Raw genomic sequence first — 11,070 nt, 5'->3', positions numbered from 1 at the left:
AGAGGAGTGGAGAACTCTTCTTGTAAAATATTTTTGAACACGTTCAATTGTATTGATGTCAGAAATGTGGTATGGGTTCCAGACAGTCGAGCTGTATTCAAGAATTGGTCTAGGAAATGTTTTATATGCTCTGGTTAGTAGTGAAGTGTTTTTGGAGAAGAAGCTACGCAAGATTAGGTTTACAACTTTAGAGCCTTTTTTGCGATGTAGTTGCAGTGGGCTTTGGCACTTAGATCATTTGATATGAAAACTCCAAGGTCTTTAACAAGGTGGGGGTCATCTGTAAGGCAATGTCCATCAAGCTTGTACTTAGTGTTTAGGTTCTTTTTTCCAATATGAAAGACTGAGCATTTGCTGGTTGAGATTTGGAGTTGCCAAGTTTTAGACCATTCTGTTGTGACTCAGGTTCCTGGACCCGGACTCCTGGACTCGGATGATTCAGAAAGTGAGGGAGAAGACCTGGCAAGCCCTGCTTCTCTTGAGCTCTTTCCCTCCCTGGCACCCACTCAAAGGAAGGAGGAGGGGCCGGCAAGGCCTGATTCTCTGGAGCCTTCTTCTGATTTGGCAACGCCCCAAGAACAGTTTTGGAGTGATGCAAGACTGCGCAGATGTGACCGGCGCGCGCAGCAGAGGGATAAAGCCAAGTCATAATTGTCATGCAGTGACATCTGCAGAGACTATAAATAGGAGGCGGGACTTCCTGGTTTTTTGTCTTGGACAAAGCAATGAATTTGCGCGGGCAAACTGAAGAATATATTCGTGAGTAATTCTGGCCTTATCTATAATTTCCTCGTTATCTCCAGAAACTTGGCAGGCCCGTGGGTAGACGTGGCCAGGACATATATCTATGTAAATAAAAGGAGAAAAGGAGGCCTCTGACTGACTCTTTGCTGGGAGTATTGGGGGGAGGGAAACAGAACACATTCAGATACAAAGTCAAGGTCTTTTTGAAAGGTAGTTGTATTGTTGGTGGTGTTAAATAGTTTGACATCGTAAGCAAAGAGAACACAATTACTTGTGATATGGTCACAGAGATCATTAATGTATAATATGAAGAGTGCTGGTCCAAGAACGCTGCCTTGGGGAACGCCACTTTTGACAGGAACAGGATTTGATAGAGCATTGCCAATTTTGACCACTTGTTGTCTATTTGACAGGAACGCTGTTATCCAATTGTGGAGGGGGCCTGAAATGCCATAGGATTTTAGTTTTAGGAGAAGTTTATCATGTACCATGAAGGAGACTGCTGCCTCCCGTGAGGTCCTTTCCATCCTTCCTACAGCTGCAGCTGCCTTTGGGCTACATAAGGCCGCCATCTCCTTATGATCCCTATCCAGACAGGTGGCCAAGGATACTGTGGGGGTAGCAGGGCCTGCAGAGACCTGATGCTTGCCTGGGCAAGGCAGCAGCAGCATAGCTGCACTGGCGGCATGGGCATCCCAGCCACAGCCATAGCAACCGGGGTGGAACAGGAGCAGTGACAGGCGGCATCCCACTGGCTGCCACTGCTGGGTGAAATGGGGGAAAGGCTGCTCTGGCTGCTGCTGCTGCTGCCTCATTCCACCAGCATCAGGGCTCTGCAGGCCAGGTGGCCAAAGATATTGTTTGGATGGTGGGGCCTGCAGAGCCCTAATGCTAAAGGGTCACTACCTCTTGGCCTACTGGCCATAAGCACCTTCAACCTGATTCCCAAAGTGCTCTAAAGGGCTGCTGAGGCCCTCTATGTGCAGCATGCTGGTGGAGGATGGCACGTGATTCAGCACTTCAAGCACTTGAAACGCACCCAGACAACAGTGGATTCCCGGCCCCTGCCACAGCACAACTCCCTGCGAGTGCTGTGGGAGCCGGGCCAGATTGGCTGCCGCTACCCCCGCTGCAGAGGGGCTGAAGCTGCCTCTTCCCCATCCCATTCAGTGGCAGCAGCCAGCGGGGCACCTCTTGCCACTATTTCCATCCTACCATCTGGTTGCTCACGGCCGAAATGGGGCAGGCACCACAAGGTGAGGTGAGACAAGTGGGAATGGAGCTGCCCCATACTCTGCACCTTCACACCTGAGGGACCCCACAGCCAGGCCACCCATGCCTCACTACCTGCTTCGCCTTGCAGTGGTGGCACCACCAGCAGCAGCACTATCCAGGAGCCCCTGTGGTTGCCCACCGTGTCCAACTGTCTGGTTGCTCACAGTATGCCGGTGCTGCCGCCAGGAGGTGAGGCAGGTGATGGGGTGGAGCTGCCCCACTCACACCACAGCCACGTACCACAGGATTCTCACAGCCAGGTCACTCACACCCCGCCACCTGCTTACCAGTTGCCACTACTGTGGAAACTGGGGTCTTAAAAGTGCTGGATGCATTTCAAGTGCTTGAGGTGCTGAACCACGTGCCATCCTCCACCAGCATGCTGCACATAGAGGGCCTCAGCAGCCCTTTAGACCATTTCAGTAATCAGGTTGAAGGTGCTTATGGCCAGTAGGCCAAGAGGTAGTGACCCTTTAGCTCACCAATGACCAGATGGGCCATTTCATCAGCCAGCTCGACCAGGTCCTCCTTGGGACCAGTCAGGCACATGGTCCATGCCAGGCTCCATAGGCAGTGCTCAGTCAAGCAAGGCTGGTTCCCCTCTGCTGCTCCATTGCCCTGTAGGGAGCCTTCCTGGGTGGGAACAGCAGCAACAGCACCCATCCAGAGCAGTGGAAACATCCCTGGCTGGATCCATCACAGCTTGACATGACAGGGCAGCATCGGACCAGTGGGCTGCCAGGGGAGAGAGGAGTATGAGGGAAGCCCTCTGGCCAGCCAGGAATCCGGGCCCATCCTCCAGATGACAAGGGCCAGCTCATCTCCAACTGCCCTCTGATCGCCCAGGTGAAGGTCAAGTATGGGTGGTCTGGTTGTGTGGGTCTCAAGGGGCACAAGTGTGAGGCACATGGGGAAGATCCTGCCACCTGCCTCACCTGATCTCGTCAGGGACACTGATGCACCACATGGCCACCTGCCCTATTGCATCCGCGGCAACTAGGCAATGGGACAGAGTGGGTAGGCAGTCAATCAGGCTCCTACTGGATGGTGCTGCTGTTGGTAGTGCTGATAAAACATTCCCTGAAAATAAGCCCTAATGAGTCTTTTGGACCAAAAAGTAAATATAAGACCCAAACCTATTTTCAGGGAAACACAGGTATAATTTTACTAAAAGATTCATGTTTCACTGGACGGAGTTGTATGGTGGGCTAGAGGTAGAGGTCTTGCCTCACAATCAGGAGGCTGTGACTGGTGAAATCTGAACCGGTTTACTACTGGTTCGCTTGCTGCACATGCGTGCTGCATGCATATGCAGAGTACACCACACACCAAATACAAGGTGCGCACATGCAGTGTACACCAAAAGGAAGTATGGGGTAAGTAGAACAGCACATGCGGGGGTGGGTGGCTGATCAGCTGCAGCACGAAATCTCTTTTTTTACTTTTAAAAGCATTTTTTACAACTATTCAGCCAAAGAGGTTATAAAAAAATGCTTTTAAAAGTTTTTAAAAAAGGCTCTGATGATCACGCAGCTCAGCTGGGCATGGGCGGGGGGGGGGGGGGGCAAGGATTTTTGCTACCAGTTCTCCGAACCACCTGCCAGTATCGCTATCAGATCGGCCGATCCAGTCCGAACCAGGAGCATTTCACCCTTGGGCTGTAAATTCAATCCTATAGAGGCAGATATTTCTCTCTCTGGGCACAATAATAACATATCTACTAAACAAAACTCCACATTGGCAACAGGAATGGCATCTGGCCATTAAACACACTGCTAGCTCCTCCATTCAGTTGCCCAAACTCCACCCTGCAAGGGATTATGGGGTTGTTAAAAGATGATGATTCATGCTTCACTGGATTCAGAAAATATCGGATAGCAATAGCACTTAGACTTATATACTGCTTTATAGTGCTTTACAGCACTCTCTAAGCGGTTTACAGAGTCAGCATATTGCCCCCAACAATCTGGGTCCTCATTTTACCCACCTCAGAAGGATTGAAGGCTGAGTCAACCTTAAGCCCGGTGAGATTCAAAATGCCAAATTGCAGGCAACCAGCAGTCAGCAGAAATAGCCTGCAGTACTGCATTCTAATCACTGTGCCCACACATCTCTTAAGAGATGGTTTTCAAGATAGTTGCTTGAAAATGAATACTAATTGAGTATTATTTGACTCCAAGGATACAGCTAATTTATAAACTTTATTCTACAAAAACCTTCGTAATTTAGTGTTTAACAAGTAAAAATAATGTAAGAATATTTTGCACTAAAATATTTACTGATTAGTTTTCTGCAGCATATCCACATGGACTTTAAAATATTCTAAACATGGCACATTCGGCAAAGTACTAAGCGATACATTGAAAGATTGGCTAAACTCTGGAGTCCTGAGAAGAAGTATTTTAATACAGACTAATATAACACTTAAGATAGCATTTCAATTGCTATCTTCACGGAAACTGCTAATAAAAATACCACAGAATTGCAGAAAAGAGTAACAGTGAACGTAACTCCCAAATATAAAATGAAATTAGATTGTGGGGGTATCCCTTCAAGTTCACTCCTGGTGACTGCCCGAGTAGTCCCTACAGTTTTCTTGGCAAAATTTTAGAAGTAATTTGCCATTGCTTTCTTCCTAGGATTAAAAGGGACTGACTGATCCAAAGTCATCCAGTAGGCTTTGAACCTAACAAATGATTAGAGAGTCTCCTAGTTCAGGGGTCTCCAACCTTGGCAACTTTAAGACTTGTGGACTTTAACTCCCAGAATTGGAGACCCCTGTCCTAGGTTGGAGACCCCTGTCCTAGTTTCTGGCAGGTTAATCACTATACCAGTGGCTCTCAGATAGATAGGAGGCATATATTGGAGCCTTGGACAAAGGATCAAATGCAACACAATGAAATTAGATTCTGCCAATAAATCTTACTCTGACCGTAGAATCCTGATACAGTGTCTGCTTTAGGAACAATATAGCTAAAAAAAGCAGCAGGTAAAGTGAAAAAAATAAATATTTATGTGAACATACAATGAAAGTAATTGCCAGAAGTAATTATTAAATAAGGTAGTAGAAAAATGAAAGTCAGTATTTAACTATTACACAACAGAAGTGAATATGGTATGAGGATGTTAGTCATGTGTGGAAGTCAGAAAATATTCACAGCAGCTATAGAGAACTTTGCTATATTATGGGTGATAAATCTTACCTCGTAAGAAGAAATTAACATGAAATTCTTCAGAATTAGGCAAAAGAGGGAAGATGAGTCTATTATTATGATTCCAATAATAGATATTATTGTAACAGAACAGTGCAGCAGTAGCCTGAGCAAGTTCAGCTAATATTGTGGTTTTTATTAAATCTCTCTTACAAAAATACTGGGGGAGAGTGGGTAGAACAACTTTTGTTGAGCTGAGGTAATTTATGTAGTTGGTCGGTTTCCACTTGACATGGTTGAACCAAATTTTGGCTAAGTCCTCTTTCATTCACTGTCTAAAAATACTTTAACTATTCTAGCCTGAGGGAAATCAAGAAAATATACGGAGTCAAGGAGAATGGCACATGACAAAAGGTTTTATGTACTGCTTGAATTTGTCAGAGTAGAGGGAATGGAATCAGTCCAACTGGAAAATAATGGCATTTAAATCACTAATTAAAGATGAATAACTGAAGGCTCCTGCCGCCCAGACTCCAAGAAGAGGCAGCGGAGGGTTCGAATACTTTCGGGTCGGCGAAGAGCGCTTCGTGAGGTTGCCGAACCATGTAGGAGCCTTACTACCTGTTATTGTTCCTGCCTCACTCCCTCCCTCCCTCCCTTCTCGGTCGCTCCTATCTCTCGCCTCGGGCCGTTTACGAGCCTCTTCGGAGACGCGACGAAAAAGCAGCGGCAAGAAAAAGAAGGAGCGCGCGCGCCGGCACAGCCGAAGGGCGGACGTGAGAGATCGCTGGTGATCGCTTCAGAAAAGGAAAAGGGGGTAGTTGGAAGTCGTGCGGCGCGCGCGGAGGCCAGGGGGCGAAAATCACTAACGGCTTCAAATCTTACGTACTGGGAGCTCTGACATAGAAGGGCGGAGGGGACGTTGTCACGTGACGCCACGCCACGCCACAGTGGAGCGACAGTTCTACTGGAGAAGGGGGGAGGGTCAAGCGGCGGGGATCGGAAAGACATGGCCTGTGGGTATCTCTTCAAGTATATCATAATCGGGGACACAGGTGTTGGAAAATCATGTTTATTGTTGCAGTTTACAGATAAAAGGTTTCAACCAGTTCATGACCCTACTGTAGGTGTAGAATTTGGTGTTCGAATTATAACCATTGACGGGAAAAGGATGAAACTTCAGATATGGGATACAGCTGGGCAGGAGCCCTTCCATTCCATTACAAAGACGTGCTACAGAGGGGCAGCAGGTGCTTTACTAGTGTATGACATTACAAGGAGGGATACTTTCAACCGTTTGACAACATGGTTAGAAGATGCCCGCCAGCATTATAATTCCAATATGGTTATGCTAATTGGAAATAAAAGCGATTTAGAGTCTAGAAGAGAAGTGAAAAAAGAAGAAGGTGAAGCATTTGCAAGACAGCATGGCCTTATCTTTATGGAGACATCTGCAAAAACTGCTTCAAATGTAGAAGAGGCATTTATTAACACAGCAAAGGAAATATATGAAAAAATGCAGGAAGGAGTTTGACATTAAGAATAAGGCAAATGTCATTAAAATCGTCCCTCAGTATGCTGCTACTAACTTTCATCCTCCCCTCTCTCCACTCAGTTTCAACTACAACACAAAATTTTTGTAAGATGGCATGTTTTGGAAAACTTTATTCTTCAAATCTTGTACAACTTTGAATAAATGGTTACCGTCCACTTAAAATACAGGTTTTGTAGATTGTATTCATATCTATATTTCCATTTAATTTTGAAGTCCATTGTTGTGATTATTTTTGTCAAATATTGTCTTGTGCCCTTGACTATGAACTGTATTAAAAATTACAAAGTCATTTGAGTACTTTATTCAGTTTATGTAGTTAGATGGCCCAGCTACTGGGTTACCTAATGTTTACAATTGTAGAACTGTCCTCAATTTTGTCCATTTTCAGCTCTGAAAGAAAAAGGGATTCTTAATCCTGTATTTATCATTTACTTTCTGTATATATAGTTTAACAACCTGCTTGGATGTATTTGCCAAGCTATAATTCTTTAATGCACTTGCATAAATTCAATACATTTAGAGCTTGGAAGTGCAAACCATTATTAGAAATTGCTTAGATATTGAATTTTAAACTTTATTGATATGTTAGTATGTTTGTTGTCTTGTCATTCTAGAGTCCCCACCTCCCCCAAAATGCTTTATGTATATTATTAGAAGCTGACATATGTTACCTATTTTAATGACTAATGTTTGCTATTTGCTCACAACTTCCATAACACCTCTTCGAAATGGATTAGCTGTTTGCCTTAATTGTGTAGGTTAAACATATTATGAATGAACATAGAAAAAACACTGAAACTCCCCCCCCAAAAAAAAGATTAATAACCATGTTCTAACCTCAATCCTCATCTGACCAGTTTCTAATCTCAAAATTGCATTATATATGCATTTTGGGGCTTGGACTACTGCTTTTGTAAACTTGGTTTGCACATTTTACATCTGTGTGTAATTTAGGTAGGGGCCTAGCCAGGAACCAAAGAGCAGCTGAACCAGGGATTTTGCTCTGAATAATTTGAGAGTTGTAGGGATATAACCTCTACATTTTGTATTGAAGAAACTTGGGATGGCTGAACAACTTTTTTGAACCTGTGCAATCACCACACTGGTGTTTTTATTTATAACCCTGAGTCTTGAAAGGTAATACTTAACTATTTGAATACCCTCAGCTGCTCAATTTCCTGCCTTAATAAAGCTTCCTGAATGTTTTAGTCAAGACCATTAATGTGGAAGTTTCAGATGAGATATTTTTCACTATCCTAGTGCTCTAGGATTTGATTGTGTATCTAAGGCCAATGGGGATCTTTAGATAACAGCATGAAGCATCATCTGCAGAATATCCATATCTGCAATTCTAGACAGAAGGAAGTTTGGATCTGAGAGTTACTTTGCTAGCCACTTGACATATAAATTCAATAGTGAGCTAAAATGATTCTGTCTTCCTCTAGTACCCAATCTAGTATAGGGATTGGGTATAAAATTTTATTCTGATTCTAAAATCTTGATATAATTTCTGATTTAGAAACAATAACCTCATATTAATGCTTAATCTACTTAGGTTTCCCCAGGGGAGAGGTCTTTGGGTTGAGCCAAATGTCGAGTTTTGGAAGTAAGAAAATGCCACATAGAAAGAAACTCAAGGGACTTCAGTAATGACGTCACAGCGAGGTGGACGGGGAAATGGGGTTTTGTTATTCCCATCCAATTTTGCCTATCTGGAGACCTTCAATGGTCAAAGTTAACTCTGGAGGGGTTGATGAAGGTAGAGGGAAAGACCCAAAGACTGCGTGGAGAAAGGCAATCTCCTGCTAGAACAAGAGGAAACTCCTTGGAGCTGACAGGAGAGAAGACCGTCAACATGGCCAACCTGAAGCTGTGACAGCTTGGTGAGAGAAAGGAAGGGAAGAATCAAAGAACAACCTAGCTGTACTGGGTGAGAAACTTCTAACTTTCTGCAAATGAAAATATTTTAATTTAATATTAAAACTGAAAAGTGGGACTCAAAAAAAAAAGTGTGTAGATATTTTTCTCTGTGTAGATATAACCCTTTTGTCTTTCCTCCCCTAACAAGCTTCCCGCTGAATATTAGAAATGACAAGTATATTTAATATATCTAAGGTAGGAAAGAAGGTTGCATCTACACCCTCAGCAGTAGCATCAAGCCAATCCAACTAAAGATCGATAGCATATGCTAGGTCTTGAGAAAACAAGTTCCCTTCAGAGTATGCAAGCAATGTTACTATCAATCCAAGAAGCAATGACCAAAAGTCAGGAAGCTATGTCAAAAAACCATGACGAGATTAAGAATGAAATGGAGATGAAGGGAGATAAAAGGAAGATAGATGAAAAGATAGGGAATTTTCAGCAAATGATAAAAAAGAATGAACAGAGGATAAGAAAATGGAAATAAAGGCTGAGCAAACGGGGAAAAAATGGAGAAAATGGACCAAAAGCTATTAAGGGGCAGAAGAGAATTGGAAGAGACTAATTTCTCTAGAGATGGAAAAGGCAGCCTACTATTTGAGATTTCTGAACACTGTGGAAAAGAAAGGCTGATGTAATGACATAATTGCTGGCTGGAGTGCTACAAAATGATATACAATAGGTACAAAGGGAAATTAATGAAATATTTAGAATCTATACGAATTATCCAAAAAGACACAAACTACTAAAAGAGGTCCACGTAAGATTTACTAAAAAGATATTGAGACATGAATTATATAAAAGAACTAGAGAGGAGCCCTTGGAGTATAAAGGAGATAAATCATGACTTTAAAACAGATCCCCAGGAGAGTTAGAGAACAGAGGAGACAATACCAATTTTTGATGGCACAATTAATTAAATATAACGTGACTTTCAGATGGCTGATATTAGAAGGGATTCTGGTCACCTGGCAAGGTAAAAAAACTTAAGGTGGATACATTAGATAAAACACATGAATTCTTTGAACACCATTTCACTGCAAATGAAGAACAGAAAAGCAGAGAGGAGATAGAAAGTAAAAGTTAGGAGGAAATACAAATAGAAGAAAAAACTCCAGACCAGGAAGAGAGAGAGAAGGGGAAAAAGGAGCGGGAAGAAGAAGAAGGTGCAAGAATAAAAGAACAGAGGGAGATAAGAACAATTAGAAGGGTAAGACCTATATACAAATTAAAAGATGGAAGAAAAAGCAAAAATGTTATCTAATAACATAAATGGATTGAACTCCCCCATAAAAAGGAAAAAAAATCTTCACAAAACTACAAAGATTAAAACTGGATATAAATTTTCTTCAGGAAGTGCATATTAAAAAACAACATGGCAACTTATTAGAATACTCCAAAATTGGGAAACTATATTCAGCATTAGCACATCAAAAGAAAAGCATTATATGTTAGAGAATCATAAAAAGCCAAACAAATATATGCAGATGAAGAAGAGAGAATACTAATGGTAGAGGTGCCAGAAACAGATCCTTTTAATTGCAATATACGCTCCAAACAATAAGCAGGAAGAGTTCTACAAGACTTCATAAAAAGATAGCTGAAATGGACCACAAAAACATATGTATCATAGGGGACTTCAATGCAATTGTGGACACCAAAATAGATTATAAAAGCAATTTAAAAAAGGAAAAAATGAGGACACTTCGAAAAATCTTTTTTGAAATGACACAAGAAATAGGTCTACAGGATATATGGAGAGAGCGAAACCCAAAAACAAACCAATATACATTTTACTTGAATAGACACCAATGATGGTTGAGAATAGACATGGTGTGGATGACATTAGAAAACAAGGACAGATGTTCAAGAGCTAGATATAGAAATGAACATATAGGCAGACCATAACCCCATAAAAGTTACATGGAAGGGACAAAGGAGGAAACTGAGACAGACACTGAATTGAACTATTTTAAAAGACAAGGAGTTTACACAAATGACAGGAAAAGAAATTGAATTTTTCTTAAAAGAAAATAGGAAAGAAGAAATATCATTGCAAACTGGGATACGGTAAAAGCATATATCCGAGGATTAGCGATAACATATATAGCAAGAAAAAGGAAGAAAAGAAAACAACAGCAAAATACACTGGAAGAGCTTTAAAAATTGGAGGCAGAATTGCAGAATGACACCCCAAAAAAATAAGAGAAAAGAGAAATTTGATCTAATAAAACATAAATTGAACCTAATAGTACAAGAGGAAATAGCACAAAAAAATAAAATGGTGAAACAAAACTTTTTTTGAAAACACAAATAAGCCAGGTAGATAGCTAGCATACAAATTGAAAAAAGAGAAAGAGAAGAAAACAATACATAAACTGATAGTCAAGAAGGGGATTTTCCATTACCACAATGAAGACAAAA

At 42.1% G+C, this 11,070-nt stretch overlaps 1 pseudogene; it reads left to right on the top strand.

The window, feature by feature from the left end:
• Positions 1-6,150: 6,150 nt before the first annotated feature.
• On the top strand, positions 6,151-7,422 carry LOC131196804 (ras-related protein Rab-2A-like; annotated as a pseudogene).
• Positions 7,423-11,070: the final 3,648 nt, after the last annotated feature.

The sequence above is a fragment of the Ahaetulla prasina genome, chromosome 4, assembly GCF_028640845.1.
Source record: "Ahaetulla prasina isolate Xishuangbanna chromosome 4, ASM2864084v1, whole genome shotgun sequence".
In the NCBI taxonomy this organism is placed as follows: Eukaryota; Metazoa; Chordata; class Lepidosauria; order Squamata; family Colubridae; genus Ahaetulla; species Ahaetulla prasina.
This window is presented reverse-complemented; position numbering and strand designations above follow the sequence as displayed.